Genomic DNA, 18,745 nt, shown 5'->3' on the forward strand with positions numbered 1-18,745 from the left:
CACTTACACAGGAAGGTCCTTGGGTGTGGTCTCTCTCAGGTGGTCTGGGGTACTACCTCTGTGGCCCATCTGGCACTGGGTACTTTGTACTCCCCCCACTCTGGTGACTGCTGTGACTCCCCAGGGCCTGTTGAATTGAGTCAGGCTCCTCAGTCCAGGAACGGTCCTCCTCAGCATACCTGCTGCCCTCTCCATTCTGCCCTCCTGTGCCATGGACTTCCTGCATATCCCCGGAAGCTCTCTACTTGGCCAGATGTGAAAGCCCACACCTCTCCTGAGGTCAGGCCTCTGCGCTGGTCTCGGTTCCTGACCTCTGCTCCAGGTAGACACTTGTTGGGATCTGAGAATCCATCCTTTGCCTGACTGGTGGGCACACTCCACTGTGGGACGTCTCTGAGTTGCATAAATGAGAAGGAGGAATGAGATACCCCATCGGTAGGAAATGGAGCTTTCTGGGTTTTCTTAAAGAGTCTGAAAGGAAGCTTGGGTCATGGCTATATTTTACCATATGTGTTTATCTCAGAATGGTATTTCCCTGCTAGGAGATGCATTTCATGAAGGCATATTCTAGAAGCTTGCTGGTGGGATCCCAGTAGGATAGACACAGTGTGACCAAAGGGGACTGGTCACACTCTTCAATTACTGCAGAAATGAAGGCTATTGTCAAGGCCCATCTTTTCATGGAGTACCTCTGGGGTGCTGGGTGGGGCCACCTATCCTGAGAGTCCATAAAAGACCTCAGCAGGTCTTTGGTTTTCCTTGATAGGCCAAAGAGGAGAGTAAATGAGAAAAAACCCTGGTTTGTTTCCTTGGGTGTATCTGCTTCCCCTCCCCACCCACCCTGCATCTCACTATCCTTGAGAATAGCCCAGAATGGTCTCTTTTAAAGGGAAAGCAGCATGCTGATACCCCAGTGGCTGGGGATTCTTGCACCTTGGTCCCTGGCTCATTGGTTCACTTGTTCCCTTACTCACTAACTCGCTCAGCCACTCCCAGGTTCAGCTGAGTGATCGCCACGTGCAGCCTCCCAGAGCGCAGCCTCCTCGGGCACCACAGTGCTGATCTCCCTGCCTCCACCTGTGTGGCCAGCCTCTGACCCAGCTCAGCTTCTGTTTAGGGCCCCGTCTACCCCTCCACCTTGGCGGCTCCAGCAGCCAGACCAGTTGCCCGGGTTGCAGTGACATTCCTGGTGGTACCGCAGAGGACTCCACCTCAGCTGCTTTTGCCAGTTCCTGGGAGGGCCCGTGGCTTCCCAGTGTCCCAGACCCATTAGTCACCCATCCCTGGAGCATCAGGTCATTCCAAGCAACACCTACAAGTGCATGCAGGGAGAGCTACATGGGGACTCTATTTCCTTGGTAACGCCTTCTGGCCTCCAAACTCTGAGGGTCTCTCCCTCACTCTTCATTTCTGTACCCTTAATACCTGGATCTGGGGACCTACCATAGGCACTAGTTGACCCTGTGAACCAGGGCATTTGGGAAAGCACCTCGAGGAACATCCGGTTGAGCCTGGTCTTAAGGAGAGGTGGGAGTTTCCTAGGTGAATAAAGGTCTGTGCTGAGCCAAGCCAGGGGAAGTAGCTGAGAACTGGGGAGCAGTGGGGTATCCCACGTGACCACAGGTAAGACGAGGACAGTAAGTCAGAGAATCTAGGGATGGAGCCTGATTGGGGTCACGGGGCATTTTTAGAGAGGAAATGGGACCATTTTATTTAGGTCAGTTGCCATGGAGGTAAATAGAACATGGACTCAACTGGAGGGAGAACAGTAAACTAGGAGGATTTTAAGAGTGTCTAGAAGGCTGGCACAATCACCCCTTTAAAAATATGAATTTAATAAATCCCCAGATGGTGATGGAGGACCACCAAATCTATAGAGGTCATGTTGGAGAAAACAGTGGACTTTCAAATTATCCTGTGATTGACACAAAATCCAAGAGGCCACCTTCCCAGAGGACTGGTTTGAAATTCTTGTGGCAATACTCCTGTGTATTAAGCTCCACTTTTTTTTTTCTGTATCAAAATCATTTGATTTCTTCATGGTGTGTCCACAGAGCCATCAGAAGATAATTATTCAGAAAAAAATAGTTAGTCTCCTGGCCTTGCTTATTAGATTGGCACATCGGCTTTCCTGGGTACAGGAGACACGTGATTTTTTTGTAAGGTGAAGCTGTATAGGATATTTGTCACACAATGATGTGCACACGTTTAGCATACCTTAGGGGCTCCAATGTTCACCAGGCATTTTTATGCATGTTAGACATGTCACGCTTTCCCCCGGAGCTCTGATCTGCTCTGAAGGCAGTGAATACCGGAGTGACGTCTCTATGGTCTATATGTATTGTTGGCATCTGATGTGAGACATTATCAATCAAGTTAAGGACACTGCAAACACATGCGCTCTCTCTCCCCTCCCCCCCCCTCTCTCTCTCCCTCTCTCATACACACACACACACACACACACACACCCCACAGGGAATGAAACTGGCTGATAATTTGACCTGTAACATATTATTGCTGGGAAAGGTTTTGAAGTCACCTAGGCCACCCCTCATGTTCAAGATAAGGTGACTCATGAGGACCCAGACACGGGGAGGAACTTGCCTACTATTACTCAGCAAAGAAGAGGCCATGGGGGGCCTTGGACACACAGAGGCTCAATCCTATTCCAACAAGCACACAGCCAGAAAATCCCCTTGTAGTGAATGTGCCGCTAGGCTGTGCACGTCAGGAGGGCTGGGTTCTCTTCTGCAGGGTCCCAAGCTTAGCTGGGACCCTGGTGATGCTGGTGATGCTGCCTCTGCCACAATTCTTGTGTCATGAAAGGAGTGGGGCACATCCTCAGAATCATCTTTTATTTAGGCTGGCTTTCCTTCCGGTTCCTTTATTCCTAGTAGTTGGCAAAACGTGTGGAATGAAAGCAATCCTCGAGAGTCTCTGAACCTGAAGTTTCTGCTGGTTTAACACCCCTGTGGGTCTGATGGGTGCGATTTCCTGAAGTTTGGGTCTTTGAAATCTGTTCTCATTGAACTCCTAAACATAAGCCTCTCATCTTTCTCCTTCCTCCTGCTCAGGAGAGAAATTATCATTCTCTGTTGGTGTTTAACCAACAGGACATCACAGAACACCTGCCGCTCAGGTCCACCTGGGGTGAACAGCCGCTGGGAGGCCGAGAAACATAGGGTGGGCTTGACATGTGGTCAGCACTTGCTGACAAATGCCGTCAGTTCCTGGAAATCAAGAACTGCCTCTCACCATCCATTCATTTTCTAAACTACCAAGATGGCAGACAGTGCCATATCTCACATTGAAAGGCCACATTTTGTTTGCTTATGTCACAAGGTCACACTTTAACGCCTTTATGTGTAATAATTACATTAAGGTCTTTTTTGAGCATCCATGGAACTCTTATTATATAACAGACAAATGGTCCCACAGATACCTTCTTCTGAGTCCTGTCCTTGACTGTGTTCCTACATGTTCTGGCATGTTCTTTGTTTTGAGTTAGCCCAGGCAGCAATGACCGAGGTGAAGTCAAATAAACGGGCATCTGTACAGTCACCAGTGTCCTGGGTGTGTGTGTGACCTCATCCTTGATGCATTTGAGGGGCCACCCAAGGAGTAATATCAGTGGACTGGCCCTAGGGGGTGTGTGGGGAGGCCAGAGGCTAGGGCCACAGAGACCCCAGCAGAGCGTGTACACAGTGGTTAAAGTCGGGGAAATTTTGCCCCAGGGCACACTTGGGAAAGCCTCTAGATATTTCTAATTGTCATGACTGGTGGGCGCTGTTGGCATCTAGTGGGTAGAAAACAGGGATGCTACTCAACATTGTTCCAGGTACAGAACAGCCCTCACAACAAGGATTTGTCCAGCTCCTGATATGAACTGTGTCCAGCTTGAGAGACCCTGATGCAGAGAAGAGAGGAGATCCCCAAAGATGGAGCTCAGAGAAACAACGACATTTAGGGGAGCAGGAAGTTTAAATATCCCCTGTTCCAGGGCACTCTTCTGCTGTCCTGGAGAGGTCCTTTGATCCCGTGCTGAGAAAATTACAAACAGCGCTGTGAGGTATGGCAGCCCTCATTGTGTACACAGAAGGAGGCAATTGAGTGTGTTCTCTTGAAGGATTCAGGAAGCGAGGAACGTGCTTTGGATGGTTTACATGTGCATGTGTTCCTTCTTTGGGTAGTGATGCAGGGTGTCTGGGCCACCTGAACCCTGAGGTCACTGCCAGCCCCTTTGTACCCCTGAGCTCTCCTCCCACTTCCCATCGCCTCACTTCCCTGTCCCCTCGGGGCTGTGAGGGCTCATCCTGATTCCGGTGACCTTTGGTGCCTTTTCTCAGAACACACCCCAATTTATTGCCTATCTCATAAAAAGCAAAACTTGGGAGAGAGAAGATTGAGTTTGCTTCTCACAGAAGAATTTGATTTAGGGCCAAGAAGGTGGCAATTGCTGCAGAGTGGAGATCGGCTATTTTGGGAGTGCTGTGAATGATTTTTTCCCATCTCCAAATGACCTTACATATATTCTGTCTCTTGCCCGCCTCCCGGTCGGGATTGATGGGGGCTGCTGAGCCTGGGCTCTAGTGGGCCCTGATGCTGCTCCTAATAAATCCATCTGATGGACAGAGGAGCACAGTACTCGGCCATGGGAGCTGGAGGGGTGGCGGGAACCACATGGGGTTTGGGTGGGTTTCCAGCCCCCCAGTAGCCTCTGTGGTCACCAGTGCAATGCTAACGTGGTCAGATGGAGAATGTCCACTGTCCCAAAGGCTCTGCCTGATGGAGCAGGTAATGGGGTACCTTTGTCTGAGTGCATCAAGAGGCTGGCTCCTTCACTCTCCTAGCTCTTTGAATTCTTTTTCCCTACAGATGTCAACTCCTCAACTGTTCCCGAGGGCCACTGTCATCCCTGCCCCAGGACACTTGAAAGTGTCCCTGCTGGGGTTATCCAGATGCCCGGATAACCCATCCAAGAACTTGGGTTTGGATCTTGCAAAGTGGACCTCCCTAGGCAGATTTTTTTGCACCAAGTCTCAACTTTTTAATCTGTAAAAAGAGGGTGACGCTAGTATAATCCACCTTCTAGGATTAGTAAGAGACCTCTTATCTTCCTGCCTGGGTTAATGGGCTACAGCTCTGCCTGCAATCACAATCTCCCAGAATGGAGGACCAGGGGGTTTTGATAAGGGGAACATTTTGATTTGGCTATATCCAAGTCCCTACGCTACAATTAAAGTCGTTGAGCTTTATTTCCAGGTAGTGCGCCCATCTGACATCCCCACCCCCACCCCGGACTCTCCTGCACCCCTGTGTCTTCCCTCCTATTCTGATCTCATCCCTGAATTCTGTTCTCACCCTCTACTTGTCCCCACCCCAAGAGTAGGGCTCTGTGACTGCTGTAGCATAGGTGACAGAAGGAGGGGATTAGCAATGGTCATTCCATGCCTTACGTGGTGACTATGGCTCAGTGGTGGAGCACTTGCCTGCTATGTGTGAGGCACTGGGTTTGATTCTCAGCACCACATAAAAATTAAATAAATAAAATAAAGTTATTGTGCCTATCTGCAACTAAAATATTTTTAAAAAGAGAAATAGATGAATATCTCATGTTGGGTTTTTAGACTTTGCCAGAACATCTCCGCATCCACGTTTACATTGCAATATGGAATCGAAAGCGGTCACCAGTGACTGGGGTCTGCAGGGCTCCTGGGGATGAGGATGGTGCTGTAATGGAGGGAGGTTCTGTCTTTAGGCCTAGAAGCTGCTTCTGAGAGAGTCCTGCAGGCCTGGGGATCTTGCAGGCTAACCCTGGACCACAGTGGACAAGGAGGCTGTGGGGCAGGAGCTGGCTGGGGGACAGGAGAAGTTCAGCCTCTTGAATCAGCTCATTGCCCTCTACTCCCAGGATTGAATGGGAGTCCGAACCTAGGGGGGACAGGGACTTTCCTTGGGACCCTTCCCTAAAGCAAGTGGGCTGCAAGGCCCTCTTCCCTAAAACTGCTGGGCAGGAATTGAGGACAGACACTGAGAGAGCCACTGGGCTGGGAACAGTGGAGACAGATGGAGCCCAGACCCCTTCCTTACTCAACAACTCCCGCTTCTCACCACAGCACCCCTCCACCCACTGGGCAGAGCGTCTCTCTTGTCACACACAATATGTCAATGTTCACATTTAAAAAAAATCTTCATGCTGTGGCTCTTACGGGGAAAATGAAGGCCTTTCATATTAAGGAAGAGGGAGGAGGATGCAGCATTTATGGTGCACCTGCTGCATACCTGGGACCATGGAGAGTGTTTCCCATGATTTCTGATACAATTCTAATAACAAGCACATCTTCCCTGGATTCTACTAACAGATGCCGAAACCATGACTTTTAAAAAGCGAGTAGCTTGTCCAGGATCCCTCAGGAAGTGAGACAAATGGGATGGAAGATCCCTGTCCTCTGGGACAGTCCATGTTTTGGAAGGGAGACTACACAGGAGCCCCCTGCACAGTCCCTCCCTGGCCATTCCTTAGTTCATTCATTCAATCTGCAAATACTGGTTGAGCAGGTGTCTTAGCAGGCTGGGGCTCTAACAATGAACAATATAGGCTCAAATCTTCTTCATGATACTTAAATTTTAATGGAAGGTGGGCAGGGAGGTAGGGATGAGCAATATAAAAAAAAAAGGCTGAACTATATGAGCTTTCTAATACCCCACCATTCTGACATATAAAAATGGCCATTTCATACAATTGAATGTAATAAGTAAAGTATACAGACAGCGATGTTATGGAGAAAAAAATAGCTGGAAAGGAGTGGAATAGGGATTCGTGGGTTAGAAGGGTCTTTCTTGCATAATCATCTGACTGTACCACCTTTTCCTCCATCAAAAAGTCCTTGTGTTAATTTGGATGTAGTCATGCACATCTGTCATCCCAGTTACTCAGGAGGCTGAGGCAGGAGGATCTCAAGTTTGAGGGCAGCCTGAACAACTTAGTGAGACTCTGTCCAATAAATAAATAAATAAATAAATAAATAAGTAAATAAATAAATGTCAGTGTTGGGAAAGGAGCCCCACCTCCTTTCTGGGTCCTCAAGACTGCTCAGTATCTGGTCAGCTCCACCTCCGTCCCTCGGTCAGACCCAGAGCTCCAGGAACACAGCTGACTCCACTGACTCGGGCCTGATGCCATTGTCTGTGGCCCTTCAGGCCCAGCTGGAGTGGCCAACGCTCAGAAGGCCCGCCCGCCCTCTTGCAGACAGCTTTAATTGCTCCCTCCTCTGCACTCACCCGCCACTTCACTCCAGCACTCAGTGCGGCTCTGCTCTTCAGAAGATGCCGTGATTTATTCATGTGCCTTATTAGTGGCCCTATTCCCAGTGGCTGGTGCAGACCCTGGCAGGCACCAAGGCTCCAGGCAGGTTGAGAGGCTGAACAGAAGGCAGGAAGAGAGGCTGTACGGAAGGCCCAGGGAGTGAGTGGTCCAGAAGGTGGGGACATCAGGAGGAGGTGAGCAGAGGCAGGCCTTGAGGAGGGAGAATTGCCCCAGGGAGGGAGCCAGTGAGGCCCACACCCATCCTGCCTTACCTGCGCACACCTGCTCACACCTGCTCCTGCCTGCTCATGCCAGTCTATGCTCAGCCAGCCCTCACCTGCCCACACCTGCCCATGCTTGCCTAGGCCCATCCTGCTTCCACCTGTCTACACCTTCCTATGCCCACACCTGTCTGTGCCTGCCCATGCCTGCCTATGTCTGTCCTGCCCCCCTCTGCTCACACTTGCCCTCACCTGCCCAGGCCCACACCTGTCCATACCTGCACACACCTGCCTATGCTCCACCTCCTCCTACCCCTTTGGCACCACTTCCTGTCCTCCAGCCGCATGGGGCTTACTTTTCCTAATGCCTCAAAGAATTTTGTCTTCATTTCACTCCCTGCTTCCTCCCAGAGCTACCCTTCAGCCTCTTTGGGGAGGTGTGCCCTGGTGTCCTGATGGAGGAGCTTGCCCTGCAGCGAGCACCCTCGATGTCCAGATCTTCTCTTGCACTGCTCTTTACAGGTGTGAGGCTTGCGGGGCTGCTGTGAGCCGTGGATGAGTGAATGGATCGGACAGATCAGCTGGCAGTGACCTTGGGCAGGCTTCTCTCTCATCCTCAGTCATCTCCCCTGTAAAATGGGAATGGTAATTATCCTGGCCTCTTACAGGAACAGCACACGTGGTGGGTCAGCACAGAGTGGGGTAGCAATTGCTCAGTTAGGCTGGGCTCATTGCCATGGGTGTTCTTCCCTCCAGGGGGCTCCAGGAGCACAGCCCCCCCCCCCCCAGGGTCTGGTTCTCTGCCTGGCACACAGAGGAAGCCCAACGGCAGCTGTCAGCAAGCAGTTCCAGGAGGAAGCGGGGTGGGCAGAGACTTGCCGCAGGGGAAAGTGCAGAGAGGAGCCCGGTGTGACAGCAGCACGTGGGACAATGCAGATCTTGCCGGCTCGAGGGGCAGGGTGAGGCCTCTGTGAGCTGAAGACCAATCTCTACTCTGGACACGTTGATGAGCGACTCTCCGCCCATCAGGGAGCAAGGTTGCCGGAGAAACCAGAGAGGCCCGAGCCCACATTTGGCCTCTTGCCGAAGTGCTTTTCTCTGTGAGATTATATATTCTGGGCCACGTCCCTCCCATCGACACTTCCTCCCTCACTTTACTCCTTTTCTTACTCCTCCATCATAAAAGTCTCTAGAAACAGGTTTTGTTCAAAGTGAATGAGGCAATAAATTCTCTGTTTCTGACAGGCCGACAAGAGAGATAAATTCTGCAAAGGGAGCCGCAGCACTGCTCTCTTGCCCTGTGGAGTTTCAGCTGATGTTAAGGTCTGTCCAGGGAAGAGGGGACTCTGTGAGGGAGGAAGAAGAGGAGACAACGTGGAGATCCTGAGGCCACCTGGGGAACTTTCTTTCAGGTGGCCAGTTACCACGCCCAGGGGACCTCAGGTCTATCTATTGCTACAGCTTTGGCTGGGTGATATGGCTCCTTAACTAACTGAGAGGCTGGGTGGGATGGGCTTCATTCATTCATTCATTCATTCATTCATTCGATCACCCATCCTCAGCAGTTTCCTAGCATGCGGGAGAGGAATCTAAATCCCCTCAAGTATTACCTTCTTTAAGAGGCCTTCTCACAAAGGGCCGAGAACACTTGCAATTCGAGTCATAGCAAAAGATTGATTTCCCTGGTAAATCAAGAGCTCCTACAAATCATTAGGAAAAATAAACAACCTAATAGGAAATCCGACCAAAGGATGTGGACAAGCAGCTCACAAAAGGGAATACCAATGGCACAACGGCCAGGTACCTGGAAAGGAAGACTCCTGCTTACACCTGATGAGTGCTGAGGGTGGAAATGTCACGATTTGCAGTCCCCCACTCCACCCCCAGAAAATCCAAGACTTCTGGGGAAGGTGGGACACATGCACCTTGCTAGAGATGTGCAGAGGAACAAACGCTATGGACAGCAATCCGAACCAGTGCCCCAGCAGGTGCTTTGGCAATATCTCAGCACTATGTGTGTACCCGGCCTGCACCCAGCAGACCCACCTCTGGAAATTATTCTCACCTCTGTGTGTACCAGATTATTGCACATGTACAAGACTTTTCAGTGAAGCATTTTCTATATCACTGAAGGAAGGAATTAAGGCTAAATGTCTATAACTAGGGAGTTGGTTAAATTATTTACTGTATTTGGCTAAATAATTCACATAGTACTCAGTACACTACAATTTTTTTTTTTTTTGAGAATTTCAATATTTATTTTTTACTTCTTGGCGGACACAACATCTTTGTTTGTATGTGGTGCTGAGGATCGAACCTGGGCCGCACGCATGTCATGCGAGCGCGCTACCGCTTGAGCCACATCCCCAGCCCCCACTACAATTTTTTTTTAAAGAGTAGCAGGATGTATCTTTAGGCACCAAGATGGGCTGAGCTTCAAGATGCACTTTTTTTGTGTGTGCAAACAGCAAGACACAGAACAGAAAGGAATGTGAACGATGCTGCTATTTGTACAAAGGTGAAGAAAGTGAATCCGTGCACACTCACAGGCATAGATGTGCATTGGCTTCTCTAACTTTCCCTCTGGAAGGACAAAGATCTGTAGACAATGGCTGCTTGGGGAGCCGCGCCAAGACCTGGAGCTGGAGGCGTGAGTAGGGAGGGGGACTTTTTACTCTATATAGCCCTTTGTGCATCTTGGATTTTGGCTTGTGTGAATGTGTTTATTACCGATTCAAAAAAATAAATATCATTCACATTTTTTTAAGAGAGAGAATCCAAGGAGGGTGACTGAGAACTGGGGAATGAGGAGGTGAGGGATAGAAGAAAAGCAAGTATCTGCAGGGGCCAGCACCCTGAGAGATTGGGGCACAATCTGGGGACCCTGGATGAGGTACAGTTGGAGTGTAGCTTTGGGGAGTCTTGGGAAGATGGCTGGTGAGGAACAAGGGGAGGGGTGAAGATGGATTTGTGTATGTTAAAGACTTTGGATTTCACTACAGGGACCAGGGAGGGCTTTAAGTACAAACAGCACAGGGTAGGGCTATACTTTAGGAAAACCCCTGGAAGTGATATGGGAATGCTCTGGGGAGAGCAAATGTAATGCGTGCCTGTTGTCTGTCCTGCTTTCTTGTCATATGCTCATGTCATCTTTAGTAATTCCAAAAGAAAGCCGAAACTAACTCTATAACACAAGGGAAACTAAGGCTCGGGAAAGTTAAGTAACCGGTCTAAGCTCTTGCAACCTGGGGACTAGGCTTCAAACTCAAGTCTGTGTGTCTTCAGAACCTGGGCTCTGAAGATAGCCCCATGGTGGACGGACTTTTAGTTACAGGGCTGTGTGCCCCGTGTGTGCTTATAGTCTGGGAATCTTAACTGATGTGGCCAAGCACCGAGTCATCCCTCCAATAGCAAGAGTATGGTCTGTAGGTTGATGGGTGCAAGTGCATCTGGTCTTGGCAACTAGCTTCCACCAACTTCTGCCCTTCTGCCCTCTGCAAACTTCTGCCCTCCCCCTCCGCCCCGGTGGGCTAGCGTCATGGGATACATAAGCCCCTGATCTTAGCCTTTGGGGAAAAAAAAACAGCCAACTTTTTTATGGCCCCGTTTTCCTCTTTAAGGACATATGGAAGGTCAGAGGCAGGCTTCCTACAGGAGGTGACAGGAAGGGTCAGAGGAGGTTTCCTCTGGAAAGGGTCTGGGGGAGATACATTTGGCTCTAATTACACCAGGGCTTCTAAATTTCCTGGTCATTTGGTTTACATTTTCCTGCCGTCTCTTTGCATGCATTTTTCTACAACTCTCATTTTTAAACTGTGCTATGGGAGAGACTCCAACAGGCCCCGATTCACCTCAGGCCACCTGGATTGTCAAAGACAGAATCAGCTCTCACACCCTTGCCTTGGATTCCAGATATTTCCACGACAGCATGCTCTCTTCCTTACCATGTCAGTATGGGTGTATCTGATTTCTCATGAACACCCATACATGGCTTCTGATTTCTCCACAGTCATTTAACAATCTGGCTCTGCGTGTTACGATTCTGGCCCTCCCTGCTTGTGTACTGGTGTTGGACCTTCAGATACTGGCCCTGGAGTCATGGGGGACTTCTACGGGTTGGACCCCAATAGCCAGGGCATGATTCGGCCACTGCTGTGAAGGATGATCACAGGCTAGTTTAATGAAGAACTGGCGGCGGGTGACCGAGAGAAGAGGGGTGCAGAGTCTATGGGACGCTGATGAGGTTGGTTGAGGAATCTGGGCCTCTGGGGAAGACTCAGGCTCTCAGTATGAGTGGTCTGTGCAGGACACTGGTAGGGGACTTGGTGAGGCGGGACTGAGTTCCAGATTGGCTGTCTCCTCAAATGATCATGGGACTATCCTTGGCAAGGGATAGAAGGGTTTAAGTCTCCCTCTAGACTCCTGGGGCTCATTCCTGACTTTTCCTAGTGTGTCACCATGGATCACAGCTCAGTTCTGCCACTAACTTATTCTGTGACCTTGGGCAAGTCACATGAACTTTGTGGGCCTGAAGTTTTTCACGTGCACAATGGAAATAAATAATGGTTGTTTTCCCCAACTTCATAGCATTTTGGGGAGGAGCAAATTGATAAATGGATGAGATACAGTTTGGAAATTGTAAAGCACCCTACAAGGACTGGAAATGACACTGATGATCAGAGCCACCCCTGTGATGGACACCACCTTCAACAGCATGGCTGCACCCAACCACTCTCTGCCTCCCTTTTTTAATGATAATAGTAAGGTCCTCTCCCATGTTTTAAACCCTTTAGCTGAAAATCCCTTATTGCTCCTCAAATTCTAGTTAATTGTTTGGTAATTAATTTGCAGTGCTGGGTGTTGAGCTCAGGGTCTCCTGTCTGCCAGGCCAACCCTCTACCATTGAGCTACACCCCAGCTATTTTTTTCTAATTCTAAAAGTTCTTTGTAAAATGTTCAAGAAATATTTTACTTAAAAGAAAAAAAATATTAAATATTTCTGGCTTTGACATTGTTATCATATGATTTTGGGAAGTTCCATTTTTCATCTCTGTGTTCTCTGACCCCCCAACCCCGTAGCATCTAGGTCAAGGCCAGTGAATGTCTAAGAGAGACTACCTCTGTTCCACCTGGTGGGCCTCACTGGGGGAATCCAACAATCCTTCCTGCTGAGCTCCCTTTAGAATCCTTCTCAACACAGCCTCCAGAAGACTCTTTGTATTTGGGACAGGACAGGGTGAGTACCGACGGACATTCTCTGGCTCCTCAGAGGAGAGGTGCCAAGGGCTCAGGAGAGCTTGGAGAGCCCCTCAACCCATCCCAGTGCCTAGGGAATTCCCTTTCTTCTCCTCCTAGGATCTCAAGTCCTGTAAGGCAGATGTGGCTTCCACGGGGAGTTCTCAGAACATTTCGAGAAATTAAAAAAAAAAAAAATTAAAAGGAATGAATCTTGCAAAGTCAATGGAATGTGAGCAAGTGACTTAATAAAATCACACCCACACAAATGCTTGTGCTCCTTTTTCATCTCAACATGAAACTGGGTGGGGCTGAATATTTCCGAGGCTCCGGCTTCCAAAGAACATACAGGGAGCCGACTGGGTCAGCGACCCACTCTACTTTCTCATGTCCCCGGAATGCGAATTAGCATGGTTCTCCATTTTACCGATGAGAAAACTGAGACCTAGAGGAAGGAAGTCAGCTGTCTGAGGTCATTTGGCCTGTGACAAAGCAAGGACCTCGGTTTGGTTCTGAGGTTCCCACTTTCCTGGTCAACTTACATGACATGTCAATTGAAGGTCCCCACAATTTGGAATCTTTCTATGAAGTGAAGAAGGGATTTGAGGTTGGGAAAAGGTCTCAGTGCTGTTGCGCTTGCCACCATCCCTGTGTCCCTTTCTGGGTTAGACACGAGAACTTTTCCTCGGCTGTGAAAGGAAGAGCCGGGCAGGGAGCCAGGAGATCGGATTCTGGTCCAGCTAGGAACTTCTGCCCCCTGAACTTAGGTTCCTTCATAGAGCTTTGAGAGGACCCTGTTGGCAGCCCAATCACAGAGATCAGAGTTTGGCTTGGGGGGCTGGGGAGGTGGCTCAGTGGTACAGCGCTTGCATAGCATGGCTCAGGTCCTGGGTTCAATGCCCAGCACTGGAAAAAAAAAAGACAAACCAGAGGGTGGCTTCTAGAGCCATCTGCCTGGGTTCTTTCCCTAACATTGCCACCTATAGCTGTGAAGCCTTTAACTTCTCTGTGCCTCCTGGTTAACGGAGGTAATAATACTTCATATTTCATAGAGTTGCTTTGAGCATTGAATGAAGAACCACAGGAGTGCCAGTTTGAATGCTCAGTAAGTTTGAGTTGATGGTGGAATTGACCCTGAATCTCAGGGTTTGGGGCTATGCCGTGAGAAGTTAGGGGGTGATGGGCATGATGGCCTCTGTAGATTTCATTGTGATGCACCTAGCTGGGGTTTACGCTGGGTCCTCTTCTTTGAAGAAGTGGCTCACCTTCCAATGTCTAGTCCAAGTTCAGCAACTTCAACTCCTCTTCCAGGAAGCCCTCCTGGATGGGTGGACAGGCCAGCATGCTCCTGGCTGCCGGCTCCCAGCCCCCACTGCCATGCCACCCTTTGGCCTCAGACAAAGCGGGCACCAGCAGCGGCAGCAGCCGGGCCAGCTCGGTGGCTTTCACGAGGCTGGGGCTCCCGGGAGCCTGGGCTGGGCTGGTCTGCTTTGAATGCTATTTGCATTGCAATAGGCGAGCCTGGCCTTCAATACAGGCCCCTTCTCTTTTGACAGAACAGCCTCACAATCGCCTATTGACCGGGCACCTGTTCCTGCCCCAGACATTATGCAAATGCCGGCCAGGAGCGAAGCCGCCAGCCCCCCGGGCCATTGTGCATTGAACCCTGATGGCGCCCTGCCAGCTCCCAGCCGGCCTTTGTTCCCGGCTGCACTGCGCCACCCCCCGCCACTGCCTCCCGCCCGCCCGCCCGAGGTGCCCCGCCGAGGAGCCACCCGCTCCCAGCTACTTGGGTCCTTGCACCTGAAGAAAGGCCTGGCGAGCCGGAGGCTGGGCCCAGCTGAGGCAGAGCTGGGGGCCTGGAGGAGGCAGCCAGCACCGGCCTGTGCCCTGCACGGCCCGTCCCGGGGGACCAATGAGAGGGGCCTGGCAGGCGGAGGAGGGGGCAGCCGAACCACCGTGCCACCTGGGGGAGGGGAGATTATAATAATCACTCTCACATCTGCTGAGGGCCTTCCAGCGCAAAGCCCTCTCATGGCGGGTCTCCCTGCGAGCCACACCTGCCCCTCGAGGAGGTGGGCCGGCTGGATTGTCGCCTTTCACACAGGGGGGATTTTGGCCTCCTGGGGGGAGCTGGCTGATGGGGGGGGAGTCAGGGCCACTCCAACCCAGGGCTGTGGACATCTCTGCCTCCCCGCTTTTTGCGCACAGAGCTTCCTATAGCCCACCTGTCCTTCCGTGTGGCTGTGACTCCTCTGAGTCACCATATCATGCCCTGCACTGGGTGGCTCCGCCCTGCCAGGTTTTCAGAACCTGATCCCAGCATCGGCTGCATCAACATCACCTGGCACCTGTCCAAGTGCCAGCCCCTGGGCCCCAGGCAGACCTGTCCAACCAGCAGGTCCAGGATGGCCCCCTCTCCCTAACTGGACCAGCTTCCAGGTGTTCTGAGGCTCAGTCCAGGGTGAGGACCACCAGTCCTGGCCTCCATTTCCACTCCCCCACCCAATGCCTGGCTGACACTGTTTCAGCCCCCATAGCTGGGTTCCTCCTCCCATTGGACCCCTGTCCCCACCCTGCTTTTGTTGAGGGTAGTAAACTTTATTAAGCACCTGCCTGGTTCTAGGCTTAGGGCATCCAATAAATGAGACCCACTTTGGAGCAACTCGGTGTAGGTAATTTTTCATTTGACTATTTCAAAGCAGGATGCTAAGGCTTGGACAGAGCTGAGTGAGGATGGTGTGGGGAAGATGCACCAAGAAGGGGTACTTAAGACAGTTTGGGGGACTCCAGGATGGGGCCTGCCTCGGGTGTGAAAGAAGAGCATGAACAGACATTGAGGAGAAACTCAAATAATTTCAGAATAAAAGGCTATCGCCACTGTGGGCTCAGGAACCCAGAGAAGGCCCCTGCTCTATGTGTTATAGGCAAGTTTAGGTCCGGTGGTAAAGAAGGAAGGAGGAGAAGTGACATCGAGGTCACCAGCGTGGTCCAGAGGGCTTGTCATGATTTTTACTCCAACTGGTTAAATGTAGAATCCACTGGCTGCTTTGGATCAAGAAGAAAGCAAGTGGGAGGCTGAGGCAGGAAGACTGAGGGTTCAAAAACCTGCCTTGGCTGCTTAGTGAGGCCCTAAGTAACTTAGTGAGATCCTAACTCTAAATAATAATAAAAAACCCATATAATCAATATATATATGGGCTGGGGATGTGGCCCAATGGTCAAGTGTCCCTGGATTCAATCCTTGGTACCACCCCCCCCAAAAAAAAACAAAAAAATAAGGAAGGCAAAACTAGGAGGGACCATCCGGTTTCCCTCTGTGTGGCTGGTAGAGCAGCCCAAGGCCAGCTGGAGGGTGCTGTTAAGACATCTGTGAAGTCTGCTTTGGCAGGGGCACAGTTCAGAGGCTCCCTAAGAAGGAGCCTTCTTGCTCCTGTGGCCCCAACCTGCAGCTGTCACCCCTTGAACCTAGCCCAGGCACCTCTGCCTCACGGTCTTGCTACAAAGCAGCCACCAGGATGGGGCATCAGAGAAAGAGTAAAGCAAGTCCCCGGCATGACCCTGGGCGCCATCCAAGGTGCCCCTCGCCAGGCCTTTGGCCCTGGCAATCTTTCACCCGTTGCCAAAGTGCTTTAAAGAGTTTGGCCCAAAGCAGGGAAATCTGATCTCATGAGGGGCCAGGGCGAGGTTTCCCGAGCCAAGTGTTGTCTGTCTCACGATTTGTCTTCCTCAAGGGCTGTCAGGGTGCCGTTCGCCTAAAAGACAAAACGGAAAGAAAAGTCAATAAAGTCAGTCGCCTCCCCAGCCACACTCCTTAGCGTGGCATTCAAGGCCCTCTGGGGTCTGGCCTCAGAGGCCTCTCCTGCATGCCCTGTCCTGGTCTCACCACTTTGTCCTCCTGCCACACCTTTGAGGTTCTGTGGGGCAGGTCCCTCTGCCTGGAGGACATTACCATTTGAACTCTCCTTCCCTCTGGGCTCATTGGATGAACTTCTCCTCAAGCTCATAGACTCCCCCTGTGTGTCCCTTCCACTGCGGTGACTACTTTTTTTTTTTTTTTGGCGGGGGGACTATTGGTGATTGGACTCAGGGGCACTCGACCCCTGAGCCACATCCCCAGCCCTATTTTGTATTTTTATTAGAAAAGGGTCTCCCTGAGTTGCTTAGTGCATTGCTTTTCCTGAGGCTGCCTTTGAACTTGCAATCTTCCTGCCTCAGCCTCCTGAATGGCTGGGATGACAGGTGTGCGCCACTGCGCCCTGCTCTGGTGACTTCTTATTCTACTCTAGTAGAGAAGTATGTAGTGAGTACCTGCCTGGGACCAGTGTCAGGCTCTGGGGGTCAGGTGATGTGCCCCTCTCCCAACGAACTTCCAGTCCAGGGACCGAAACAGTAATATGTAATGGGCCTGCATGAGGGTCCAGGTGGGTGTGGGGTGGAGGATGGAATTTAGGGTGTAGAGTGGACACCACTGGCAGGTGGTTCAGCTGGGAGGGGCATAAAGGAGGGAGGAACTAGGAGGGACCATCAGGTTTCCCCTGTGTGGCTGGTAGAGTAGCTCCTGAGAAGGGGGACGTAGAGAATCGTGATGGGACCATATGGTAAGAGGAGGAGTCAGGTGCTGGCTGGAGGTCACATTGTCCTGTTGCCCTGGCTCAGGTAGAAAGTGGTGCCCACCAGAAGATCTGAGAGGTCTGTGTTCAGGGAGGGTCTGAGCTGACACCTCCAATGAGCGCCTGTGTCCTGAGTTGGGGTCTCCTGCGCCCTGGATGGAGGCATGGGCAGCACTGCTCTGCCTCTGATGTCACCATCACCCCTCCTCTCTGTCCTCATGGCACTGGTCTGACAGCTCCACCAGCATCAGGAACAATGGAGGCGGGGGAGGAGGTGGCCACCTCCTAGTTCCTGGGTGTGGTGACTTAAGACTCCTCTGCAGCCTCAGCTTGTGTGGCTCACGTCTCTGCTGGTGTCTCTGACGAAATGTCTAAGCAGCACCTTTGGGGACATAAATGGCCTGTGAAGGAGCCACCAGCTGCCAGCACCGAGATCTCCAGTGAATCCAGAACTGCCCTGGCAGGAGGCATTGCTGACCCCCTTCCTCAATTTCAGAGGAGGAAACCGAGGCTCAGGAAGGAGCAGTGGTGTGTTCTGATCATGTCTTGATGTTGTCACTGGCGAAGAGGTGACTCTGTAAGAGGGTGCCTAGGAGTCCCCAAGAAAGGGGCTAACTTCACTCAGGAGTTTTTGACGTATATGATGGAAAAGAATTTCAGCACATGTCAGTAGTGGCACCGACAGAGATTTATTTACAAAAGCAGATGCACACGTCGGCCATCTCAAGAGAGGCACATTTTGGGGTTCCGGGCTCCTCCTTTAAAGGACACTTGATGAGGAGTAGGCATGGGAACATATGTAGGAATGATGTCAGTCTGGTGATCTCAAGATGGTTTATGGTGGTCTGGTCATTCTCAGGATCCCTAGGTTGACATGGTCTTCATTATCTGATCAATAGATAGCTCTGGAAAATGCCCTACATTATAGGTTCCTTCAAATATGCTGTCTCTTTTTGCTGAATCTGTTTATTGTTGGGCTAACTAATAGTGCACAGGGTAATTATCATGCGAGTGAATTTATAGTTAACTTTAAGATTTACAAATTTCCCAGAAACCTGAGAGTGATAGCCTTGGAAAAGGTGGACCCTTAAAGTAAGAGTGCATTTCCTTCTCTCGGTGTCTCCTTTCTACCTATTTCTCTTTTTTCTTCTTTCCTTTCTCAATATTAGAGCATCAGGGACACATTAAGAGGGTGAAAGACAAAGACCTAATGTAGTCGAGAGGGGAAGGGGATGCATCCCAGGTAGGAAGTAACTCACCTGGGCTTGCACAGTGGACACCTGGGTCAGTGCCTGTTCTGTTGCTTGGTCCTTTCCTCTGGGAGCACGTAGGTCCCTGGCGTGCACAGACTTCTGACCATCAGGAGAAAG

The sequence above is a fragment of the Marmota monax genome, unplaced genomic scaffold (genome assembly GCF_021218885.2).
Source record: "Marmota monax isolate L192 unplaced genomic scaffold, Marmota_monax_Labrador192_F-V1.1 WCK01_AAM20220418_F8-fsc00019, whole genome shotgun sequence".
Taxonomy (NCBI): domain Eukaryota; kingdom Metazoa; phylum Chordata; class Mammalia; order Rodentia; family Sciuridae; genus Marmota; species Marmota monax.